This window comes from Puma concolor, chromosome B4 (assembly GCF_028749965.1).
Source record: "Puma concolor isolate L17-30 chromosome B4, mPumCon1.1.hap2, whole genome shotgun sequence".
Lineage (NCBI taxonomy): Eukaryota > Metazoa > Chordata > Mammalia > Carnivora > Felidae > Puma > Puma concolor.
The window spans coordinates 15,660,139-15,687,897 of NC_141673.1; the positions used below are offsets into that span (position 1 = coordinate 15,660,139).

A 27,759-nucleotide genomic window follows, 5' to 3' on the forward strand; every position below is an offset into this window, starting at 1 on the left:
GCGGCCTCCGGCTGCGGACGTGGCGCCGGACGCGACCCGCCCCCTGCACCGCCTCCTCAGCTCCCGCCTCCTCCCGCGGCTCGGGCGCCGACGCGCACGCGCACCCCAGGCCCCGCCCGCGCCCACCCGGCACACACCCACCCATTTCTCGAACTGCCCTGCCCTCCCAGCAGCCCCCAGCCAGCCGCCTCAGAACGCGCGCACGCGCGACGCCCCCGCGTCCTGCTCCCGCCCCTTGGCCCCATGGGTGCCTCCGCTGGAACCCCTGGCCCGCCTGCGCGCGCGCCTTGCCCTGGGGCCTCCCGCCCCCTTTCCTCCGGCGTCCAATCAGATCAGGCGAGGGGCGCGGAGCCCAGGGAACGCGCAGTCGGCGGTCCTCAAACCCCAAGTGTTCGCCCAGCGGTTTCGCGAAGCTTTCATTCCTCCACGAGTAACGGTCGGTCGGAATTCAGAACCTTTGCACTAGGGACGGTGGGACAGTCGCTAATTTCTCTGCCCCTTTCTTGGCCCAGGGGCCTCAACCTTCCTCCCTTCCCTGCTTCCCCTCCTTAGATTGACGAACTGGGCCTTCTGTCAGCCCTTGCCTGTGGGGCTCTCGGCGCGCCCTCACTGTCCAGGTGACAGGGGTGACGAGAAGGGCGTTGCTCACTTATCACTGTTGTTATTATTAGAACGCTCTCTGCCCCGGAATTGAGTTTGTGGGCCGTGAGAGCTGCTGTGGTTCGTGGCCATCGCCCGGCTTGCTGCAGTGCTGAGGGCTGGCCGGGCACTCGAAATTGAATGGGGAGAGCGGGCGTTTGGTGGTGAGCGGTGAAGTTGGAAACCGGGTTTCGCGCGGCTCCCTCGCCTCCTGCTGACTAGCGGGGTTCCTCTCCTAGCCTCCCCGCCTCGGCGGAAGCCCTGCCTGCCTGCCTGCCTGCCGTTCTGGAAGGTGTGGAGAAGCGTGTGGCTCTGGGAGGACTTGCGAGGGAGGCGTCCCACCTTGCTTCAGACTAGGGGTCGTAGGATGCACGTCACAGGTGTTGCGAAGACCAAAAGGGATAGTGGCGCAAAGGCCGCTCACTGGCCTGGGCAAATGGTCTCCATTCACCTTTCTTCGCCCTTCTCCTTACACCTTCAAGTGAAGATGACAGTTAAGTCCATCGTAGGTTTTTTGAGACACTGCAAAGAGATGGTGGGCAGGAGAGGGCCTTACAAAATGTGAATTCCTATACAAGTGTGAGATCCTCCCTGAGTCTAGTCAGCGAGACAAAACACACGCGAAGCAACCAGCAAATAACCTCACCCAGTGTTTGTGTTGGCTTTTCCCTCCCCGCCCCGAATGCAAAGCAATCCGAGTGATGCAACTGAATAGTAACCGTTGACCAGGCTCAGAAAAGGACACTCGAACCAAGGAAAGAATCCTGGAAGAAGATGACTTTGATCCAGGTCAAATGTAGCAGACTACATATAGTTTGTGGTTTCAGCCTACCCATTGATTTATCAAAGCATAGAATCACATCCACTTAGACCATTGTTCTGAGACTGTCAAGATATTTTAGTTTTCCAGAACTTAAAAGGGGAAATTAAATAATAATTTCACTTTAAAATACGATTTGGACGATTAGCAAGCTCTGTGGATTGTGGTGTTTACCCAACATGTGAAGAGTTGGATACCTACTCTATTTTCTTACTGTCACAGAAACCTCAGTCCTTAACACCTGACTTCCAGAGTGAAAGCTAGGCAGAATTACGAATTGCATACTTACACTGTTCTTCCCTTGACTTCTTTCTCTCTGCAAGAGAATTTAATCATTATTAAAGTATAAATGATTAATAAAACCGATTAATAAAAACAATCTCCTGGGAGATTGTACATTTTTAGAGTTATTAAAGCCATAAGCCACATCAGTGGTTTAAAACCGTCTCATAAAAAAATAAATAAATAAATAAATAAATAAATAAATAAATAAATAAATAAATAAAACCGTCTCATAAGCCAACCAAGATGTAGGGGAGCTCTTTGGGAGGTTGTGAGATGACAGAACCTTATAAAACGGCCAGTGTATTTCTTGTAAGGCTGACACTAATCATTTCTTATTTCCTCAGTTTTCAAACCTGTAAAAATGAATAGCACCACTCCGTGCCCACCCACCCCTAGCTCTAAAATGAAAATAAAGATTATCTTGTTAGAATGGCTTTTATAGAAGGATGCTATCTTGGTTTGGGGTGCCTTGGTGCAGCAGAAAGGAGCCTCAAGAAAGTCCGGCCCTCTTCATTTTATAGACTGAATCCATTCAGATCTTGATTCCCATTCTATGAAATCCCACTCTCAGATTAGTAAAATGAAACTATTTCCAGGTGTTATTTTGAAAGATTGTATGTCTTAAGATGATGAATCCTTAGAGCCTTCAGGCAATAACTTTTAATGAAACAAATTCTTAATGCAGCCTGTATCAATTATCCAGTCTCTTAAATGGTTAAGTTTTCCTCTAATTGGTTACATACAGAGAGCCTTCTGCATTACTGAAAAACTACAAATTAGATGTGACATTGCATGCTTACCAAGATGTGGTGTTCAAAAAGTAAGGGCCAGTAAGGAGCAAGCTGTACATCAGAAATATGAAAGGAAGAAGTAAATTATTTATAAGCATTGAAGTTGAAAGGGATCCCAATCCAACTTTCTATCCATCACATGAATCTATCTCCTACTATATGCACATAATAGGTTTCATTGTTATCAACCACTCAGTGTTTCTATATGAACTCATTTAAATGGCAAATCATTTGGTATAAGATCTACATATTTTCCTATATTCCTTGTTTTTATGAATGTTTTTGTATTTTTAATGCTTTTATGAATGTTTTTATTAATGTATTATCCTGGCATTTTGAAATGAGCTGGACAGTTTATAGCTTTTTATAGATTGTCATCCAATGTAAATTATTTTGCTTCTCTAGTCTCACGTTCTTACTGCTCTTTGACTTTCTGGCACAATTACCTGGACTATTCTTGGTTTTCCTTTTTGTGTTCCAGTAGCCTTCTTAACCTTTTCTGTGATACAATAATAATAACCAAGATTTGTTTGACAAGTTTTTCTTGTCATATCTCATCTTTCCTAACAGTCCAATAAGGCAATCAAGCACTGTGATTATTCTTATATTCATATGAGGAAACGGAGCCATAAAGAAGTTAGCTAATTTACCCAAGGGCCCACAGCCAATAAAGAGCAGATCAAACGTGGGGTTTTTTTTTGTTTTTTTGTTTGTTTTTTGTTTTTTTTTTTTTTTTTTTTTTTTTTGTCTGAATCTATGGCCTAAGTTCTCAACAACTTTGACCAATCTTTGATATTAAGTGGCTGACCTGGTGCTATCAGCCAGGTCTTAGTGTTGCTGGGAGCTGGCCTGCCATAGGTAAGCCTTCCTTGATATATCCTGTGGAACAGTTTCAGAGAACATCAACATCAGAAAAGGCTACTCCCATGATCATGATGGATCAGGACAAAAATAAGACTACTCCATAACCATGTCTGAACACAGACAAAAACATGAACTTTATCCACACCACCAAATGGAATACAAAAACTGAAGATATCAAACTAATGTGAGTGGCTGTTACTTCTTTACCAGTGACAGCTTTAGCCTTGTGCTAACCTTCCCTCTTTCTACATAAGATTTATTAAAATACCCAATCATAGAATTACCCCTGCTTCTTCACAGCATCCAATTTAAAGCAAAGTCCCCCAAATCACCTAACACAAACCCAAACCTTAATGTAAGTCCTTTCTATTACCCTCTTACTGAGATGCCTCACTGTTCCCCATTTTGTGCTTTCCCTTGCTGGGATGAATAATAAGCTCAACTGATTCAACCACTGGTGTGTTCCTGGTGATCTCTGGCTACAGAGTATTGACAGTTCTTTATGGACTGTCCTATACTATGCATATCTATTGAGCTCATTACTCATTACTTATGCATTTCATGCCAAAGAAAGTGGGAACTGTCCTCCCATCTCCTGCCATAGGATTGTGACACCAAAGCTAGAGGATTTCCTTCCTTTCTGTATATTATATATAGAGTTGTCTGCTAAATGGAAACTTACCAAAAGATAGTGAAAAGAACAAAATGCTGGAATAATTGGACATTATTTTTCAAGAAAAAAAGAGAACTTCAACCTGTCAACTTATACCTTGCACCATATACAAAATAACTCAAAATAGATCATAAATCTAAATGTAAAATTATAAAACTTTTAGAGGAAGACAAAATCTTTGTGATCCTGGGTTAGGCAAAAAATTTCTTAGCTACAACACTCAAAGCATAATCCATTAAAAATTTAATTTATAAAAACTCTGATCTTTGTACTACGATGTTTAGAAAGTGAAAAGTAACAGACTGAGAATGTTTGCAAAACACATATCTTATAAGTGACTGTATCCAGAATATATGAAGAACTCCTAGAACTCAATAAAAAGTAAACCAGTTTTTAAAACATTGGCATAGTTGAACAATCACTGTTGGACATATATGGATGACACAAGAAATGATACTCAACATCATTAGTCATTAGGGAAATGCAAATCAAAACCGCAATGAAATGTCACTGCTTGGTCAAAATAAAAATAATTCCAAGTGTTGTTGAAGATGTGTAGCAATTAGAACTCCCAGACATTGTTGGTGGGACTGCAGAATAATAGACACTTGAATAAACAGTTTGGCATTTTCTTGTAAAGTTAAACATAAGATTACCATATGACCTAGCAATCCCATTCCTAGATATTTACCCAAGAGAAATGAAAACATGCTTACACAAAAACCTGGACACACATTTTATAATAGACAAAGACTAGAAACTACCTTTTAATTGGTACATGGATGAACAAATAGTGATACACACACACACACACACATATACATACATATATATATACATACATATACATACGTACATACACATACCATGGAATCTGCTTATCAATGAAAGGAACAAACCACTGATACAACAACATAAATTAATCTCAAATGTATTATTCTAAGTGATAGATGCAAATTCAAAAATCTACATACTGATCTTCCATTTATATGACATTCATAAAAGCCAAAACTATAATAGATCAGTGGTTGCTTGGGAGTTGGGAAGTATTGACTACAAAGAGGCTCAAGGGGCTTTTGGGGATGATGGAACTGTTCTTTATCTTGAGTGTTGTGTGGGTTTCATGTTGCATCTTTCAAAATTCATAGAGCTGTACACTAATAGCAATTTTATTGTGTGTAAATTATATCTCAATAAGCCTGATTTTCAAAAGATGTCTTTTGAAATGGGAAAAAAAAGTTGAGATGAGGTAGGGCCAAAGGGCACCATGAATATGAAGACAGTAACTGTAGGTTGCCTGATAATTAAATTCTAAATCTTAAAAAAAAAATGATAACTCATTAGTGTGTAATCCACATTTTGAAAGAACTTGTACTTTCTTTCTTGTAGAGTAACTTCAGAGTACATTGTAATGTTTTCGTACAAATGAGGAACTACTTGGTTTATAGTGGATAACTTAAAACTGGAAAGTTATTGCCAACTAATGATCAATCACTAAGACAAAACATCTCTGAAACTAAGAACTTTGGGAAAATATAATTGTATTTCAAAACCTTTGATTTATAGCTTTGCAGGAACATATTTATTGCACAAATGAGGTTCCTAATGCTGTACTGTAGAGGTAAAGGCTTTTGAGAGCAGAAAGTAGCCAACACTGGTCAAGTGTTGTGAGCAAGTAGGCAAAAAACACAGAAGCAAATTGAGCATCTTTGAACTTAGGTTGTGTTACTAAAGGGCTGCCCATGAAGTGGGAATGCCATGAAGTACTACCCTTTAGGATCATAAGTGACTGCTCTCCTCTGGACCTAGGGAAGGGGAGTGAAGTTGAGAATATTTGCTTACCCATTCACCAATTAAAAGGCACTTAGATTGTTTCCAGTTTTTGGATATTATAAAATGTATGTCCAGGTTTTTGTGTAAACATGTTTTCATTTCTTTCAGGTAGATATCTAGTTTAAGAATGATTTAAAATGTGCTAAGACTTTTGTAAACTCTATTATATGATGTAAAGATCTAGCAGAGATACAGGTGGATTAATTTGAGATTAATTTCATAGTTTATGCTAATGGCCCATCCTGGACCTCACCCAATTGAGCTCAGAAGGCCTCTTTTTGATGGGCTTTCTCATTTTCCATTTCTACAGTGACAGTAGTGGCCAGAGTCTTCATCCTGCTTTAAGTGCTCCAGGCTTCTTCAAAGAGGCACTTGCAGAAGACTGCACAGTACCTGGAAACCTTCCAGTTTCACTTGTAGAATTCAGCCTCGCTTATAATTCCCTGGGTGAGTATGAAACTTTATCAGACTGCCATAGAGCTGTCTGTTTAAAGGGTCTTAGTGAGCCAGGTTAGTTTATCTACCAACTCTTCCAATATCAGTAGCAACTGTTGTCTTTGTTTTCCTGAAGTTTCTTGACAAGAATTCTTTGGCAGAATCCATAAGTCAAGAAACTTTTTCCTGAAGGAGAAAAATTTGGGAGTCAAGCATTTCATATCTGGTAGGTCCTTGGAGTCAACCAGTTGTACTTTCATATCTTTCATAAAGTCATCTTTAATTTATGTATTCCTAGTTAGGAACTCCACATCATCAAATTTCCCCTAGCATCTCTTCTTCCTGCTCAGCTATAGTGAACTGTAAAGAAGAATCTCCATCCCATATTTTAGCCCTGAATTCAAGTTCCTTCTTGACATTTGCCAGTTCTGTTTTCAGTTCTGCAATTCTCTCCAAGTCTGCTACCCTAGACCTGGGACAGAGAGTCTATATTATTTATAGATTCTCTCTTATTTCTTTTGTCAGTTGCCAAATTTGATCTTTTCCTCTTCCAGCCACTGAAGGTTTGTCTCTCTATGACTTAGAATGTTCCCAAGCCCAGTGTAGTCTGCATTTTTTGCAATCTCTCCCCTAATCCCTCCATGGTCAGAAGAGACAGCACAGGCTACAATTTGTACATATAAATTATGTTCTCTCTTCCCAATAGTTCCAAAAAGGAGTGACATCAATTATTGAAAAGTAAACAACCAATGTTAATAAAATTTGTGGTAAGGTTTAAATAATGTGGGTGCTTTAATAGATTATTGCTGTATTGTAATCTTAGTGAGGAACCATTTTATCATAGGAAATTGGTTTCTGGAAAGGGATCATTTTGTTATGAGAAAGAGAAACCCACTTAAGCTAGAGTCCAAAAAAAAAAAAAAAAAAAAGAGGATGTAGAATTGGGAAGATAACTGTATAGACAGCTCATGGAAGGCAAGGCCAGTAAGAGTAACCAGACCTCATGAGGGTCTATAACCATGAACTGGTAGGCTCTCTATGGTTGAGGAAGCTATTCACTGGTTTTTTCACTCTCATTTCTAGCCTTTTTTTTTTTTTAAGAATTCTCTCTCATTTCCACTCTCATTATCTTTCCATACCCCTTACCAGATTAGCTTCAAACTAGCTTACCTACTAGAATTATTGGAACTTAAGTCTATATACCCATGAAAAATAACCTAAGTGTTTCAGTTTGAATCTGGTTTCTACTCCTGGTTCTACCCTGTAAAGTGGTAGAATGCTAAGTATCCACAGCCTGATTCTGCTTCAGGCCCTGCTCTTCCTATGGGCTGTTTGGCTTTGGTTTCTCTTTTGATAGTCTCTCTGATTACTTGGAACTGTAGCCTTTGTCTCTTGTAGCCAGAATCTACCAAAACATTGGGCATTTCTTACATACCATCATGTGTCTAACACTAGAGGACAGGTGACATAAATCTTATCCCTATGTAGTTTACACTCTTAAGGCAAGACATAGTAGGAACATTAAGCATTTATGAAACATTAAAAAATAATACAAATAAATGCCAAAATGAGGGTCAGAAAATGAGGACTAAACAAATGCAGAAAAGATAGGTATGGATATGGCCTGCAGAAAGTTTCTAGGATAGGAAGGGGGAGGAAGCTATCTTTAATAAGATTTTATTTATATTTAATATAAATATATTTATATTTAATAAGATATTAAGTGCCTACTTTTATAAGGGCTTGAGCTGGATACTTATAAATAGGCAGAGTGGAATGATTACTATTTTCCACCCACATCCAGTATGGATGTTAGACCCATGAAGTGAACTAGTATTGAAATACTTCACCTTGGAGCAAGCACCCAAAATGCTAGCAGAATTCACCTGGCAAAAGTTTTTTCAATGGTAAAGAGTTAAATGGCAATTGGTGAAGATGGGCAAGGTGGAGCTTAAAAACAAACAAACAAACAACACAGTAAAGCAATCCAAAGTTGAACCATGGGTCTTTGTTGTCATCTGCAATAGTCAGGTTGAAAGAGCATGTATGTTTACCATGAGAAGGGAGATTTACGGAGTTAACATTTTACATGTGACCCCACAACACAGTATGGTTTGTCTGGGATTTGTGTGAACTACAGTAAGAGAGCCTCTCAGTTTGGCCTGTGTTTGGGAACAACTTTCCACCTATGATTTAGGCAATACTGTATGCATTATAAAGTGTATGGTCCCTCTTTTGTAGGTGAGGAAAAATCTGAGGATATCTAGCATCTTAAATCAAGTCCTCTGTAACCAGGGAAGATGGGTTTCTCCTAACATGAAATAGTAATATCAAACAATATGCAAAGGCAAATGAGTGCCAGGAGGGGGAAACCCTGTTTTAGGGCAGCTTTTGAAATCTGTCATGTATATGCACATAGAATTTGAGGGAAGTAACCACAAATCCTTCACCAAAGTGTGAAGGAGCCAACATTAATCTCTCCCTAGATCTAAAACTGCCAAGCTAAAATTTGTTATCTGACTCCTTGACCTACTTTCTTTCCTTGCTTTGAGGGCACATCCTTACATGGGGTCTAGTCATTTATTTGCCAAGAGATTAATTAGCTTTTCAGAGCCTCTGTGCTAGTTAATAGTCCCAAAATAGACCACTAGTCCCACAGCCCATTGCTTCTTAGGAAGATGGATTATAGAAGTGACAAAATTTGAGCAAGATATATCTGTCAGTGCCTCTACGCTTATAAAAGATATGACTCCCAACCCCCTTGGCTCAGTTGGTCTCTGTTGGGTTGCCTTAATTATGCCCCTCCCTACTTCCCTCAAGATTCCTGGAGCCTTGAGTAGATTAAACATAAGTTTCAAGGTGATGTGACTAGGCAGTATGATACGGTGAATCAAAGTCCAGGTACTGTAATTAGACTTGGATTTTAATCGTGATTCTACCACTTTGGTCAGGTTACTTGCCTGGGCTTCTTTTCCCTAATCTCTAAAATGTAGACTGATAGTCCTCATCTCCTAAGATTATAATGATCAAGTAGCAATGTATTAAACTGCTCACCTACAAAGTAAGTACTCAGTATATAGTAGCCATTTGTATTGTGGTGGACAGTTGAAGGCACAACATCTTCTCCCTTCAGGCTATTGAGGCCTGGGAGTAAATTGGATCTACTGGGGCTGTCAGAACTTTTGAGGGGCTGAGGAACATAGATGTCTTTGGTTGAATTGTTAATCAATATAGCAGAATTTAAATTTTTCATACTATAGCCAAATATGTAAAACATATAGCACTCCATTCCTATAACTTGCCTTGATGCTTTGATACCCTTTAATGGCAGGCAAAAAAATCACAAATTGCCAGTTATTATATGTAAATCAGTCTCTTTCCATAGGAAGGGTTGATTTAGCTTCTTTAGTGATAAATTCTTAGTCTTTCAGGGTGATCTTCCCCACCATTCTGCTTCCCAAGAGGCTGTTTGTTGTACACGACCTCATGGCAATGTAGAAGAGTTGGCTGATGTGTGAGTGGGTTCTTAGGCTCGCTACTAGGTCTTCACTGGTGTTTCGGGCTCCAGATGAATCTTGTGTTTTAGTGCCTTCTCATTCTGACTTCTAAACATTGAGTCCCAGGGCTCAAGCTTCAGATACCTTAATCAAAAGTGACCCCCTAGATTGAGTCACTTCAATTACTCATCTAGTTCTAGCATTATGGCTTTAAATATTATATAAATGCCGATTACTCCTAAATTAATATCTCTAGTCCATACTTCTTCCTTGAACTCCAGGCTTGTATGTACAAGCAATTGTCTGCTAGAAGTCCCCAGTGAAGATGTATAACAGGAATTTCAAAGTTAATGTCCAAACCGTAATTCCTGAACTTGCCTCTCAAACCTCATCTTCCATCAGTCTTTTCCAACTTCGTTGATGACAACTGCATCCTTCTAGTTGTTCAGTTCAAAAACCTTGGAGTCATCTTGAGTGCTCACTTTTGTTCATAGCTCATATCCAGTCTTTGGGGAAATTGTTATCTCTACCTTCAAAATGTATTCTGAGTCCCATCATTTCTCACCATTTCCATTGCTACCACTGTGGTCCAGATCTCCATCATTTGTCTCCTGAACTATTGCAGTAGCCTCCTAACTAGTCTCCTTGCACCCATTCTCACCCTTGCACCCATATAGTCATTTCTTAACAAAGTATTCAGAGTTACCCTTTTCAGATTTCAATCAGATCATGTCAGCTTCTCACTCAAAATCTTCCAATGACTTCCCTTCTTATTCAGAGTAAATGCCAAAATCCTTTCAGTTCCTTCAAAGGCCTTGTGGGAACTGTATGTACCCTTTCCCCCTATCCTGCACCTTGACTTTATCTTCTATTCTTGCCTCCTCAAACACTCTACTCCAGCCAGATTGGCACCCCCTGTTTTCTAAACATGTTAAGTATTATTCTCCCTCAGGGACTTCATACTTGCTATTCTCTCTCCTAGAATGCTTGGGATTTCTGGCTTCCACCTCACTTCCTTCAGGTCTGCTCTAATGTTACTTTATGAGGAAGGTTTTTTGTGACAAACCTATTTTGTAGTGAAAAACCTAGAAGTTACCCTCCTCTAACCTCCTTAGGAGTATATAACTAATAATTCAAATACAATTTTAAAAAAAGACATTCTTACAATGATACTGTAAGAAAATGATGAAAAAGAGCAGCAAAATTCCCTTGAAGACAGACTTAACAGAAAAATGTTGATCCAAAGCAAAAGAAAATGATTACCCAACATCTCCACATGAATATTCAGAAACTCAATGCTTTAATTGAATATAAGAAGGGAAAACACACAGCAAAAGTAGAAGAGCTCAGGAAAGAAATGGCCAGATAACAGGAGGTGATAGCTAGATGATAGGAGGGGGTGAAGCATTAAGTGATAGGTATCAGGGGTGCCTGGGTGGGTCAGTTGATTAAGCATCTGACTCTTGAATTTTGGCTCAGGTCATGATCTCACAGTTCTTGGGTTCCAGCCCCATGTTGGACTCTGCACTAACAGTATGGAGCCTACTTAGGATTCTGCCTCTCCCTTTCTCTCTGCCCGACCCAATAAATAAGTAGGTAGATAGATAGATAGATAGATAGATAGATAGATAGATAATCAAAGAAGAAACAAGAGAAAAAAATTACAAAAAATAAGGACTAAATTATAAGAAGCACAAGGAAGACTAAGCATGACTGAAAGCCCAAGTAAGGGGTACAGAGATTAGAAATGAAAAAAGAACAGATGAAACAGAATAAAAGAAAGATACACAAAAGACTATGGAGCAAATGGCAGATAATAGAAGACAGGCAACATACTTAATTAGCCCCTAAGAAGAAAAGCAAAACATTGGAACATACAAATATTTATAAGCAAAATTTTAAAATATGTTTTTTCTGAAAAAAATTAAAATCTCCATTTTGACTGATATATAATTATTTAGAGAAAATTTGCTCAATAAAGTCATTGGAGTTTAAAAGATAAAAAATGTAATTTCTAGAAGAAAACATAAGATCCTTACGATCTTGGGTTAGATAAAGTACAATACCAAAATCACTTAGATATAACACCAAAATCACTTCCAGAAAAGATAAAATTGATAAACTAGACTTAATCAAAAGTTAAAACTTTTGCACTTCATGAAACACCACTGAAATAAAAAGACAAACCAGAGAAAATATTTGTAAATCATATATCTGATATAGGACTTGTAACCAGAATATAGAAATATCTTAATAACTTTAATAACAAAAATAAAAATGCCCCAATTTAAAAATAAGCAAAATATTTTAATCAGCATTTCAACACAAAATATATATGAATGACTAATAAGTACATGAAAAGATGCACAAAATCATTGGTCATTAGGGAAATGTAAATCAAACCTATAATGAGATACCACTTCACACACGCTAAAATGTCTATAATCGAAAGATAAGCTATAACCTATGGCTATTTTGCTATAGCCATAAAGAAACTGGAACCCTCAGACATTGCTGGTGGGGGTATAAAATGGTGCAACCACTTTGGAAAACAGTTTGGCAGTCTCTTAAAAAAGGTAAACAAATGTACCATATGACCTAGCAATTCAACTTCTAGGTATTCGTCCAAGAGAAATAAAAGCAAATATTTTCACAAAGACTTGTACGCAAATGTTCATAGCAACATTATTCATAATAGCCTAAATGTAGAAATAATCAACTGTTCATCAACTGGTGAATAGATCAACAAAATATAGTGGTCAATTCTTATTATTCATGGATTCTTCATTTGCAAATTTGGTACTTGCTAAAACTTCTTTGTAACCCCAAAATCAACAGGAGTTTCCCGGCCGTTCTTGGATATGCACATGTGCAGAGCTGCAGAAAATTTGAATCACCCAACAAATGCGTTCCCAGCTGAGATCAGGAAAGGGAACCTCTGCCTCCTTGTTTCAACTCTCTTCCTGTACACAATTGTTCTTTTACAGTCTATTTAGTGCCCCATTTTTCACATTTTTTTGTGCTTTTTGTTGATGATTCCCAAGCACAAAAAGATTGTGATGTACCTTGTGGAAAAAATACATTTGTTAGATAAGCTTCATTCAGGCATGAGTTACAGTGCTTGTTTGCCATGAGTTCAATGTTAATGAATCAACAATATATATTAAATATGGTGTCTTTAAACAGAAACGCAAACCAAGGTTATATATTATTAGTTGATGAAATGACATGTTGCAGGAACCTAACCCTGCATTTCCCCTAGGGTCAATAATTCTGTATTCACTAAATTTAGTGTTTGAAGTTATTTTATAGAAAATAACTATGAGGGATAATAAGACTAGACTGCATATTCATACAATGGAGTACTGTTCAGCAGTAAAAAGGAGCAAACTACCGATAGCTGCCGCAACACACATGAACCTCAAAAACATGCCATGGATGTAGGAGAAATGAGAAATTGAGACCTAAAGGAACATGCCAGTTCATAAATGTACAATTAGATAATTTTATTATGGAGCAAAAAAATGCCAGAATGCATACAAGTTACACACAAATGACTACAAAGCTATAGTGGGTTTTTAGTTCTATGTATCTAGAATTAAAGCTACAGTTGTTATACATCATCACTTTTAATAAACAGAAACAGTTTTTCAATTTCTGTTAGGTTAATTGAGCTTTCTCTGACATCATCTTTTTCATAATTCTTTATCAGGCTTACTGTGAAGTCCAGATTTTCATAATTTATCAGGCTTACTTTCATATTCTATTTTTCATAATTTTTATCACTACCTCCTATGGTTGCCTCTGCCAGTGAATCTAACACATATGATTAGTTACATGCTTCAACATTCCTCAGTAATGTTTTCCACTTGTAAAAGAATCCAGATACAAAAGACCGCATATTGTATGATCTCATTGATGTAAAATTTCCAGAAAAGGCAAATCCCTATTTAAAACTGAGATATAACTGACATGTAATGTATTCATTTTAGGTATACAACATAATATTCAATATACATATATATGGTAAAATGTTTACCACAGTAAGTTTAGTAAACATCCATCACCACACATACATTTTTTTTTTCTTGTGAGGAGAACTTTTTAAGATCTACGTTTTCAGCAACTTTTGAGTATGCAATACAGTATTGTTAGCTATAGTCACTATGCCATACATTACATCCCAGGACTTACTTATCTTATAACTGGAAGTTTGTACCTTTTGACCACCTTTACCCATTTGTCTGCCCCTCACCTCCCACCCCCACCTCTGGCAACCGCCAATCTGTTCTCTATGAGTTGCTTTTTGTTTGTTTTATGTTTTTTTTCTTCAGATTCCACATGTGAGATCATGATACTTGTCTTTTTCTTTGTGACTTATTTCACTTATCATAATGCCCTCAAGTTCCATATGACAGAATTTCCTTTTTTATGGGTGAATAGTATTCCATTGTACATATATACCACATTTTCTTTATCCATTGATGGACACAAAGATTGTTTCCTTGTCTTGGCTATTGTAAATAATGCTGTACTGAATATGGAGGTGCAGATATCTTTTTGAGATGGTGATTTTGTTTTCTTTAATACATATCCATAGTGGAATTGCTGAATCACATGGTTGTTCTATTAATTTTTTGAGGAAGCTCTATACTGTTTTCCATAGTGGCTGCACCAATTTATATTCCCACCAGCAGTGCCCAGGGGTTCCTATTTTCCATATCTCTGGCAACACTTGTTAGTTCTTGTCTTTTTGGTAATAGCCATTCTAATAGGTGTGAGGTCATTATCTCATTGTAGTTTTGATTTGCATTTCCCTGATAATTAGTGACGTTGAGCATCTTTTCATGTACCTGTTGGCCATCTACATGCCTTCTTTGGAAAAATGTCTCTTCAGATTCTCTGCCCATTTAAAAAATCAGATTGTTTGTTTTTCTATTGAGTTGTATGAATTCTTTATATTTTTATTATTAATTCCTTATCAGACATATGATTTGTAAATATTTTCTCCCAATCCATAGGTTGCCTTTACATTTTGTTGGTGGTTTCCTTTGCTGTACAGAAGATTTTTAGTTTTTTGTAGTCCCACTTGTTTATTTTTGCTTTTATTGCCCTACTTCTGGTGTCAAATCTAATAAATCATTGCTAAGACCAATGTCTAGGAGCTTACTTCCTGTGTTTTCTTCTATAAATTTTATGCTTTCGGGTCTTATATATTCGAGTCTTTGATCCATTTTGAGTTAATTTTTGTGTATGGTATAAGATAGTGATACAATTTCATTTTTTTGCATGTGGCTGTCTAGTTTTCCCAGCACCATGTATTAGAGAGACCATCCTTTCCTTATTATATATTTTTGGCTCATTTGTTGTAAATTAATTGAACATACATGCATGAATTTATTTCTGGGCTCTATTCTGTTCCACTGATCCATGTGTCTGTTTTTATGCCAATACCATATTATTTTCATTACTATTGCTTTGTAAAATAATTTGAAATCAGGAAATGTGATACCTCCAGCTTTTTTTCTTTTTTCTCAAGATTGCTTTGGCTATTCAGGGTCGTTTGTGGTTCCATACAAATTTTAGGATTGTTTGTTCTCTATTTCTGTGAAAAATACCATGGGAATTTTGATAAGGACTGCACTGAATCTGCATATTGTTTTGGGTGGTATGGACATTTTAATATTATTAATTCTTCCCCCAAGAAACAATCTTAATTCTTATAATTCATGAGTGTGGAATATCTTTCCACTTATTTGCATCTTTTTCAATTTCTTTCACCAGTGTCTTATAGTTTCCAGTGTATAGGTCTTTCACCTCTTTGGTTAATTTTATTCCTAGGTATTTTATTTTATTTTATTTAAAAATTAAAAAAAAAAAAAAAAAAAGGGGGCGCCTGGGTGGCGCAGTCGGTTAAGCGTCCTACTTCAGCCAGGTCACGATCTCTCGGTCCGTGAGTTCGAGCCCCGCGTCAGGCTCTGGGCTGATGGCTCGGAGCCTGGAGCCTGTTTCCGATTCTGTGTCTCCCTCTCTCTCTGCCCCTCCCCCGTTCATGCTCTGTCTCTCTCTGTCCCAAAAATAAATAAAAAACGTTGAAAAAAAATTTTTTTTAAATAAATAAATAAATAAATAAATAAATAAATAAATAAATAAAATAAAATAAAATAAAATAAAAAATTTCTTAGTAATCTCTACACCCAACGTGGGGCTCTAACTCATGACCCTGAGATCAAGATGTATGTATGCTCTCCCAACTGAGCCAGCCAGGCACCCCTTTTCCTAGGCATTTTAGTCATTGTGATTCAACTGTAAATGGGATTGTTTTCTTAATTTCTCTTTGTGATAGTTCATTATTCAGTTATAGAAACACAACTGATTTTTGTGTATTGATATTATATTCTTCAACTTTACTATATTTATTAGTTCTAATAGCTTTTTGGTGAAGTTTTTAGAATTTTCTATATATAATATGTTATCTGAAAATAGAAATAGTTTTACTTCTTCCTTTCTGATTTGAATGCCTTTTATTATTATTTTTCTTTTCTAATTCATCTGGCTAGGACCTCCAACACTATGTTGAATAAGAGAAAAGGAAAATCTTATAAAAATAGGAAGCAAATCTGTGGTTGCCAGGGACTGGGGATTGTGAATAGGGATTGATTGCAAATGGGCACAAGGGATCTTTTTGGGATGATGAAAATGTTCTAATACTGGATTGTGGAAATGGTTGCAGAACTATGTAAATTTACTAAAATTTATTATATTATACACTTGAAATGGGAAATTTTTATGGTATGTAAATTATTCCAGAGAAAGAAATAAAGAATTATTTCAGCAGCCAGGTAAAAACATCAAGTCACTTTTTTTTTTCCAAGTCACTTTTAAGGGAAAGAAAGTAGGTTCTCTTCAGAAACATGCAATGACTTCTCATAGAAGTATCCAACACCAGAAGACAATGAGGCAATGCCTACAAAACATACAAGGAAACAAAGTGTAGGCAAAATTATTGTACTGAGCCAGTCTTTCTCCCATCTCCCATAATCTTCTGCAATATGACTTTGCCACACTCCCATTAAAAAGTGGGGTCTAATTTTTCTCCCTTTGAACTTGGGTGGGCCATAAGGACTTTCTTATAACTAATAGAATAAAGTGAAATGATGCTAGTGACTTCCAAGTCTAGGTTAAAAGAAATCTTGCAGCTTCTGTGTACGTCCCTGCAATACTCACTCCCTACAATCTCAGAATGCTCAAGAACCCAGGTACCAGGCTGTGAAAGCCAAACCACATGGAGAGCTACATGGAGATGCTCTGGTTGACAGCCCCAGCTGAGCCCAGATTTCAAATCATCCCAGCCCAGGTGCCAAACTGAATAAAGAAAACTCCAGATGATTCCAGCCTCCAGCTGTTTCAGGCAATCCCAGAAGTCATAGTATTGTCCCCAACTGAGGCCCCAAACATCACAGAACAGAGACAATTCATCTATGTTGCACCTCATGCAAATCCTGACCCATAGAATCTGTGAACATGTAATATGGTTTTGTTTCCCACCACTGAGCTTGGGATGCTTTGTTAACTCACAAGAGATAATCAGAACAGCAGGAGTATGGTAGAAGTGAGACTGTGTTCTTCTCATTTCCCATAATCATTTGGCTCATGATTTTGATCTGTCTCGTTATTCATAATGTTCATTTTGATCACTTGTTTAAGGAGGTATCTACTCATGTTCATTTTGATCACTTGTTTAATGTGGTAACATTACTCTTCCCTTTGTAATTAATAAATATTTTAATGTGCGGGAATATTGTAAATATTGTAAATAAGTATTGTGCCCCATACTTGTCACCCTTTTGATGCTCAAATTGGCCTAGATTTGGCTAGTGGGACCCCCTTTTAAGTTCCCTTCCATGTCCTTTTGACATGTCCCCATAACTCTTGAGCAATTTCTAATTTTTCTGCTACAAATTGTTCCAACTTTATCAATGGTATGTGGAAAACAAGATCTGGCACTAGGTAGGCTCATTGCTGTTAGTTTTTACAAATACACACTTACTGATATATTAATAAAATCTATATTTCTATATGTCCGTATACTGATAGCCATAAGTTTACACCAGTACCTCTGATTTGAAATTAATGCCACAGGGTTCATTTTTTGCCTTCTCCCTTTCCATATTTATTTGTCCTTGCTCTGACAACGAGACACCTGGTTCCCATTATCTTTAATGTATTTACTTATTTGGTTAATCCCACTCTATGTAATCAATCTCTCATCAACAGTATGGCCCCATATTCCATGTTGGGGCCCTCTTCTTCCACTTAAGCTGCTGTACTACAGGGGCAGCCACCCTCCTACACTAACATCTTCTCAAGACCACATGGGCTGTAAAATTCCATACCACTCCTACCCATATGGACATCTTCCCCCAACCCTGCGTCCTCACCTTGCTATGGAAGTCCACCTTGCCAGTTCCTTCTAATAGCCTCGGACTGAATTGTCATAAATAGAAGGAAAAGAAAAAGAATAGGGAGAAGGGGAAGAGAAAGAGATAAAGAAAGGGGGAGCTTACTTAACTTTTTTTTTAAGTTATGAAAATACATTTTTAAAAAGTTTTTAAGAGGAAATAAGAATATCTTTAAAAAATCAAGTACCACATGTACAGTCAATTATAATTACATCTTAGAGCAACATTTGTCTTTGTTTACAAATACAACAGCAGGTGATAAAACCTAACATCTCAAACAGATTGCTTACTGTTTATAATACAAACAAATAGATATGTCTCAATTCATATTTTAGGCATTTTAATTTAAAATGTATAGAGAATCAAGGCCCCTACGTGGCTCAGTTAGTTAAGCATCCAACTTCAGCTCAGGTCATGATCTCACAGTTCGGTTTGTGAGTTTGAGCCCCTGTCGGGCTCTGTGCTGACAGCTCAGAGCCTAAAGTATACTTCAGATTCTGTGTCTCCCTCTCTCTCTGGCCCTCCCTTACTCGCACTCTGTCTCTCTTTCTCAAAAATAAATAAACATTAAAAAAAATTTAATGTATAGAAAATCACAAACATTTAATTTGTCATTTTAATTAAATTCACAATTTTAAGAGAAATCAGATACTTTATAGACTCATTAGAAGTCAAGTTCCACTTGTAAGAAATTGATTTTTTTCAGAAGTATCTTTATCACTGAAACTATATTAGTATAAAAACTAATGAGATGTTTTCCTTTCGTTTTTTTCCTGGATGAAGCTACTGTTACTGCCTGTCACTGAAGAGCAGATAATGATTTGTTTCCAGTAAGTAAACTTGATGCAACAACATTACATATTGCATCAAGGCAGAGTTGACAACTTATCCCAATGTAGGACAACCATGATTTACATATGTATTGGCCTGGATTTTTTTAAAATGTAGTTTCCATAAATAGTAGGCTTTAGAGCTGTGTGACCCATTTGGCTAAAAACAAAACAAATCAGGGAGAACTCAAAAAAGTCTACTAACTCATAAAAAGTTTACTAATAAAAGCTCAAGAATAAAAATAAACACTGGCTAATGAACTCAATACCTGACAACAGTTACTGACAATTTCAAATAGTTATTGATAAATACTCCAAGACATAGCCTCAAGAGGACCACATTTATTTTTCTATACATAGAGCAATCATTTATTTAAATTATGTAATGTGATTGTTATCAAAAGTGTATTTAGGGAAATAGTGATTATAGAAAAATGCTTGAATTAATTTGCCAATGAAGTTGCACATTCTTTTTTTTAATTTTTTAATGTTTATTTTTTAGAGAGAGTGCAATTGAGGAAGGGGCAGAGAAAGAGGGAGACAGAATCTGAAGCAGGCTCTAGGCTCTGAGCTGTTAGCACAAAGCTGTGGGTTGTGGGGCTTGAACCCACAAACTGCGAGATCAGGGCTGAAGTCAGATGCTTAACCAACTGACCCACCCAGGTACCACTGAAGTTGCACATTCTAACAATAATCCACATCATCTTAGATTTTAAGTATGTGGTTTCATAAAGTAGACAAATTCTATCAAAGAGCAATTCAATATAATTAATTAAAATAATTTATTTAAGTTTCCATTAAAATCAAATAAATACCACATTTGAATGATTTATATTTACATTTTTAAATCTGGCCAGTGTTGAAGATGTTGACCAGGTTTTATATTGCTCACAGCAGAGGTAATGGGCAGTGGAACGTTCAGGTAGAGCATTTGCCACCGAAAATTCATCAGACATTTTCCTAGCAAGAGCTTAACTCCTCTTCATACTTGAGTGTGTGCTTGGCTTCCAAAGAGTAGGGTATGTAAGGGGGAGGAAAAATGTAAGTTTACTGCAGAGAAACCTTGCAAACTCTACTTCAGCCAGATAATCAAGGTTAACATCATCAATGATAACTCTCTCTCTCTCTCAAGAGTATATCCTATACTCTTAATATGATGTGATGAGAATGACACTCTACTTCTGTGGTCTTCCAGTAGCTCCAAACTCCAATCTACAATGAGAAAAACACCAGACAAGCCCCAATGGAGGGATATTCTATATAATACCTGAGCAGTACTTCTGTAATCAAGGTCATCAAAAACAAGGAAAGTCTGAGAAACTGTCACAATCTGGAAGTACCTAAAGAGGCACAACAAGTAAGTGGTGTGTTATCCTGCATGAGATCCTGGAACAGAAGAGGAAACATTAGAAGGAATCTAATGAAATCCAAACAGAGTGTGAAGTTGAGTTAATAGCACTGTATCAACATTGGTTCCTTAGTTTTGTCAAATATATTATGGTAATATAAGATGGTAACAGCAGAGTAAACTGGGTGAGGGGTATACAAGAATGCTTTCTGCTATCTTTAACTTTTCTGTACACCTAAAACTTCTAAAATGAAATCGTTATGGGGGAAATGAAATGATGCAAATATTAGGGAAAAAGTGAGGGTGAATTTCTCTGTTGGGAGTGGGAGACATTTGCTAACTATGCCTCAAAACTTAGACACACTAAAGAAAAAGACATACATCTGGCAAGGTTTTTAAAAACTTTGGTGTATTAATTTGCTAGGGCTGCCATAACAAAGTTCAAGTTGGTGGTTTAAACAACAGAAACTTATTTTCTCACAATTCTGCAGGTTAGAGGTATGAGATCCAGATGTCAGCAGGGCTGGTTTCTTCTGAGATCTTCCTCCTTAGTTTGTAGATTGCCATCTTCTCTTTGTCTTCGGATATTCCTCCCTGGTGTCTGTATAAAGACATCCCTCTTTATAAAGACATCAGTCATATTGAATTAGGGCCCATCAATATGATCTCATTTTACCTTAATAACCTCTTTTTAAAAGGTCCTATCTCTAAAAACAGTCACATTCTGGGGCTACTGGGGGTTAGGACCTAACATTAGAATTTGGGGAAGTTTGGGGGAAAAAATTAAGCCCATAATAAATTGCATGACAAAAAACACTGTAAGTAAAAATACAAATGGCAAACTGAGAAAAAAATTTGCAGCTTACATCACAAAGGGCTAATGTCCTGGGGTGCCTGGATGGCACAGCTGGTTAAGTGTCCGACTCTTGATCTTGGCTAGAGTCATGATCTCATAGTTTGTGTGTTCCAGCCCCAAGTTGAGTTCTGTGCAGATGGCATGGAGCCTGCTTGGGATTCTGTCCTTCTCTGCCCCTACCCTGCTTGTATGCACTCTCTCTCTCTCTCAAAGTAAATAAATAAACAAAAAAAAATTTTTTTAATTAAAAAAACACACACAAAAAAACAAAGGGCTACTGTCCTTAATATATAAATAATTTCTACAAGTAAAAAAGATAAAGATTAAGAATCATACAGAAAAATGAATAAGAGATATTGAATAGATCGTTCACAGAAAATAATACAAAGGCATTGGAAAATATATCACCCTGACTCATAATAAAATCTCATTTTCCTATCAGATTGGCAAAACTCCAATTTTTAGATAGTGTTGTGACAACTGGGTAATCATTTGGGGGAAGAATGGATCCTTCCTTCACAGAAGTACTAAAGGGAAACATGAGTGAAAAATTTTTTTATCATCTTGGATTTAAGGAGGTCTTTCTAACATCTAAATTCAGATGCCATTTAAAATTTTATAAGTATGGCTATATAAAAATCTAAAACCTCTTCAAGTAAAAAAGTCATAATCAAGGATAAATAGTAAATGGAAAAATATTTGCAGTCTATATTATAGACAAATGGGGTTAATCGCTCTATTTATAAACCTACTATGTAAAGAGCTGCTGGAAATTATGATGAAATGAAACATCAACACAATACGAATGGGAAAAAATGGGTAAAATGTAAGAACAGAGTTCGAAAGAAAGACACAAGAAAGGAAGAAGACGTGAAGTTTTAAGAGTGTGGGAGAAGGAAACCAATAACAGTTTTAAATGTTATTGAAATACCTAAACTGACACAGCTGTCAGCTTACTTTGCATACTGATAGCTTAAAACAAAACAAAACAAACAAACAAACAAAAATCCCAGAGACCCAGGCACTGGCCCTGGACCACTTAAATCAGTCTCTGGGGCTGAGGACCAAAACTCAGGTGATTTTAATGTGTGGTTAGGATTGAGAGTCAGTGGTGCAATTGTTAAGTTGGCTTTTTCCTGTCACCTAGGAAGTGACGCTAGGACCTCAGCTGAAAACTGTAAACTCTAGCTCTCTCCCAAGCGAGGCACTAACAATTGGGGCTAGATCCTAGATTCCTTCAGTGGTGAAAGTGGAAATGCAGTGTTTGTGGGGAGAAGCTTTCCTCTCTCTGAAGCCAAGAGAGAGGAGGTCCCCCAAAATCACTTGTAAATATCGGGGTGCCTAGAGTAAGAGAATAATATCTTATTCCCATCTGCTTAGAGAAGAGCTTATCCATTGTCTGTCCCTGAGCCTACTTGAGCAGTAAGAAGAGAATGGACAGGGAAAGTTTCCCCCTCTGTGAAGCCAAGAATTGCTTGGAAAGTTGGTTGTGGGACTATGTGTGTACATGGGGAGAAGAGGCGAGTATCAAGAAGTACATGAATTGCACATATCTTTTTTTATATTGTTTATTTATTTATTTTGAGAGAGAGAGCATGAGCAGCGTAGGGAAAGAGAATCCCAATCATGCTCCACACAGAGCAGAGCCCAATGCAGGGCTCGAACCCCCGAAACTGTGAGATCATGATCTGACCTGAAATAAAGTCAGACACTTAACTGACTGAGCCACCCAGGTGCCCCTGTCCAGATCTTTCAAAACATCACCTCCTCAAGAAAGCTTTCTGTAGTCTCCCAGTGTAGACTAGCTTTCCTTGTCACCTGTTGTCCTGGAATAATTTCAGAACAGACTACTTTGGAGTATTTATTTTGTTGTGATTATTTGTCCCCTTCTTCAAGACTGTCAGCTTTACAAGTGTGGTGATCATATTTTTGTTTTTGTTTTAAATCTCCTCCATTGTATCTCTCCCTGGCACAAAGTAAGCAGTTGCTAAATTTAATTGGATAAAGGAATGAATTTTTAAAAGTAAAAGGAGATCTTTTGACAAAAATTATATATTAAAGTACAACTATATACGCAAGAGAAGCATTAAAACTACTAGATAGATGCACCTGGCTGGTTCAGTCAGGAGAGCATGTGACTCTTAATCTTGGAGTCATGAGTTCTAGCTGCACACTGGGTGTAGAGATTACTTTAAAATAAATAAATAACCTTTAAAAATTACTGGATAGATATACACAAAATGTTAACATTGATCTCATTTTACTCATAGGATTTCAAGTTATTTTCATTTTCTTTGTAATTTATAAAATGTCTACAAAGATGTTAAGTACTCTTCTAATCAGAAGCAAGGAAGTCAATACTATAAAATACACCTGCTAGGGGCATATGTTAATATTGGGCCCTGGGCTCAGAAAGGACGGGGCTTGAGCTCTGTCTCTGCTACTTACCACCCTTGTAACCTGGGGCAAGTTATTGGCCATTGACTGTTTCTTTCCTCATCTGTAAAGCGGGGATAATCAAAGAATCTCTGCATAAAGGTGGCTATGAGGATTTAAGTGGGCAAATACATGTAGCATTTGGTACTGGATGGTTTTTAAGAGTGGACTATTAGTATTATTACTTGGGGAGTGATATCTCTTTCCCTTGGCACTGTAATGAGTTTATACTGTAGATATGTGTGTGAATTCATTAGGTTGTAGTTAATAATATTTAAATACTAAACTTCATCTTTGGCAAAAAATTAAAAGAAATTTAATGCATCACCAACAGGTGGCAGCATATCACAGTTTTCCCACAACATTGGGCCTGCTGTGGTGTTCTTGGGGGACAACTGTGTCTGTTACAATCTGTTTTAAAAGGAAGAGACTTTAGAACTTACCTAATTCATCTCCTTCAATTTGTATATATGGAAATCTGGAAATGAAGTAAAAATAAAGAGCACAACCTATTCATTTGCTAGGAAATAGTGAGATTGGGAGAAGAGGTGGGAAGAACTGTATTCCACTTTGAGTTTGGGATGTTTCCACAATATCCTTTAAGCTAATCAGTAAAATTTAGAATACACAGCAGAAAAAAATTTTTAGTTCTCAAATAGAAATATCACTTTGGGGGTGCACCTGGGTGGCTTGGTCGGTTGAGCCTCCGACTTCGGCTCAGGTCATGATCTCACAGTCCGTGAGTTTGAGCCCCACGTCGGGCTCTGTGCTGACAGCTCAGAGCCTGGAGCCTGTTTCAGATTCTGTGTCTCCCTCTCTCTCTGCCCCTCCCCTGTTCATGCTCTGTCTCTCTCTGTCTCAAAAATAAATAAACGTTAAAAAAAAATTTAAAAAAAAAAGAAATATCACTTTGGGGAGTAAATATATTTCTTAGTTATGCAAAGTAAATTATTAGTGAGCCTTAAAATATAGAGAGATTTCCATAGCCCACCTCCTTTTTTTTTTTTTTTTTTTTTTTTTTTTTTAGTGTTTTCCAGTTGACAGAGGCATCACCCTTTGTTATATCAATAGATCCTCATAGTCAGGGGTAAGGATTATCATTTCTATTTTACAAATTACGAATTAGGAAAAAGAGGTTCAGAAAAGAAAATACCCTCTTAAGCTGGGAACCACGAATTCAAATCCAGGCCATTCATTCATTTTCTTTGTTCATTCACTGAAAGCAAGAATTTATGAAGTTCCTGGTATGTGTCAGTTCAATGCTACCTGTTGGAGATGCATAGGCTAACCAGGAATATAATTCCGAAAGATCTTCATCCTATTAGGGCTATGGTGTCTAAACTGCATAAAACCAAATTCCTGCCTTTTCCCACCACATTTTCACAGTGGTCTACACACATAGCAGGTACTCAACAAATATCTGTTACATTGAACAGCGGGGAACATCCCCAAAGGCCCTTGAGGCCCCTGAATTGCAATGGGGTTTTATTGTTGCCAAATATTGACAGGCTCAGAATTATTTTTAAAAAGTTTTATTCAGTTTATTTAGACCTAAAAAACAACAGTTCACCCATTTCTCCCATCTCCTACCTTCCACCTCTGGTAACCACCAATCTGTATCTATGAGCTTGGTGTTTTGTTTTGTTTTTTAGATTCTACATGTAAGAGAAATCATACAGTATTTGTTCTTTCTCTGACTTACTTCACTTAGCATAATGCCCTCGAGGTCTATCCGTGTTGTCACAAATGGCAAGACTTCGTTCCTTTTTATGGCCGAATAATATTCCTTTGTATACATATCACAATTTCCTTATCCATTCATCCATCTGTGGAGTTGGGTTGTTGTAACACATATCTTGGTTATTGTAAATAATGCTGCAGTGAATGTAGGGGTGCATGTATCTTTTCAAATTAGTGTTTTCATTTTCTTTGAATAGCCAGAAGCTGAATCATATGGTAGTTCTGGTTTTAATTTTTGAGTTACCTCTATACTGTTTCACATAGTGAGTGCACGAATCTATATTCCCACCATCAGTGCATGAGGGTTCTCTTTTCTTCATATCCTTGCCAACACTTGTTACTTCTTGTCTTCCTGATTACAGCCATACTAACAGATGAGAGGTGGTATCTTATTGTGGTTTTGATTTGCATTTCCCTGATGATTAATGATGTTGAGTATCTTTTCATGTTGGCCATCTCTATGTCTTCTTTGGATGAATGTCTGTTCAGATCTTCTGTCCATTTTTTAATCAGATTGGGGTTTTTTGCTGTGAGTTGTATGAATTCTTTATATATTTTGGATATTAGCCCCTTATGAGCATATGATTAGCAATTATTTTCTCCCATTTAGTAGGTTGCCTTTTCATTTTGTTGATAGTTTCCTTGGCTACACAGTAGTTTTTTAGTTTTATGTAGTCCCACTTGTTTATTCTTGCTTTTGTTGCCTTTGCTTTCGGAGTCAAATTTTATTTTTTTAATTTTTTAAAAAAAAGTTTTTTTTTTTTCTTTTGAGAAAGAGAGTGTGAGCAGGGGAGGGGCAGAGATGTGGGTGGGGAGAGAATCCCAAACAGGTTCCGTGTTTGTTAGCAGCATGCTAATAGCACAGAGCCCACTGTGGGGCTTCATCTCACGAACCATGAGATAATGACCTGAGCCGAAATCAAGAGTCAGACACTTAACGGACTAAGCCAACCAGATTCCCCTGGAGTCAAATTTTAAAAGTCATCATCAAGACCTAGGTCAAGGAGCTTACCACCTGTGTTTTCTTCTAGGGATTTTATGGTTTCAGATCTTATATTCAAGTCTTTAACCCAATTTGAGTTAATTTTTGTGTATGGTGTGAGATAGTGATCCAATTTCATTTTTTTGCATGTGTCCAATTTTCCCCAACACCATCTATTGAAGATACTATCCTTTCCCCATTGTATATTCTTGGCTCTTTTGTAGTAAATTAACTGACTATATATGCATGGATTTATTTCTGGACTCTATTCTGTTCCACTGATCTATGTGGCTGCTTTTATGCCAATACCATACTGTTTTCTTTACTATAGCTTTGTAGTATAGTTTAAAAACAAGGAGTGTGAGTCCTCCAGTTTTGTTCTTTTTTCTCAAGATTGTTTTGGCTATTTGGGTCTTTTGTGGTTCCATACAAATTTTAAGATTGTTGGGGCACCTAGGTGGCTCAAGTGCCTGACTTCGGCTCAGGTCATGATCTTGCGATTTGTGGGTTCGACCCCTGCATTGGGCTTTGTGCTGACAGCTCAGAGCCTGGAGCCTACTTCAGATTCTGTGTCTCCCTCTCTCTCAGCCCCTCCCTCACTCATCCTATCTCTCTCTCTCTCTCTCTCTCTCTCTCTCCCTCTCCCCCCTTCTCTCTCTCAAATATAAATAAACATTAAAAATAATTTTCTTTAAGAAATTTTAGGATTATTTGTTCTATTTCTGTGAAAAACACCATTGGAGTTTTGATAAGGATTGCACTGAATCTGTAGATTGCTTTGTGTAGTATGGACATTTTTTTTTTTTAATTTTTTTTTTCAACGTTTATTTATTTTTGGGACAGAGAGAGACAGAGCATGAACGGGGGAGGGGCAGAGAGAGAGGGAGACACAGAATCGGAAACAGGCTCCAGGCTCTGAGCCATCAGCCCAGAGCCTGACGCGGGGCTCGAACTCACGGACCACGAGATCGTGACCTGGCTGAAGTCGGACGCTTAACCGACTGCGCCACCCAGGCGCCCCAAGGACATTTTTAACAATATTAGTTTTTCCAGTTCATGAGCATGGAATAGCTTTTCATTTATTTACATCTTTTTCAGTTTCTTTCACAGTGTCTTATAGTTTTTAGTGTACAGGTCTTTCACCTCCTTGGTTAAATATATTCCTAGGTATTTTATTCTTTTTGATTCACAAATAAATGAGATTGTTTTCTAATTTACTTTTCTGATAGTTTGTTATTAGTGTACAGAAACACAACAGATTTTTATGT

General features: G+C 37.5%; 1 protein-coding gene across 6 annotated transcripts in view; it reads left to right on the forward strand.

The window, feature by feature from the left end:
* Positions 1-120: 120 nt before the first annotated feature.
* LOC147578931 (uncharacterized) overlaps positions 121-27,759 on the forward strand; it is a 55,375-nt gene continuing 27,736 nt past the window's right edge. The window contains exons 1-4 of one of the 6 annotated variants that reach the window (XR_015253355.1): positions 121-436; positions 6,216-6,352; positions 19,083-19,129; positions 20,325-20,486. The gene's annotated coding sequence lies outside the window, so the exon portion shown is untranslated. Of the gene's footprint in view, positions 437-6,215; positions 6,353-19,082; positions 19,130-20,324; positions 20,487-27,759 lie in introns of those variants that run through there. The other 5 variants (XR_015253356.1, XR_015253357.1, XR_015253358.1 and 2 more) reach the window with 5 other exon arrangements.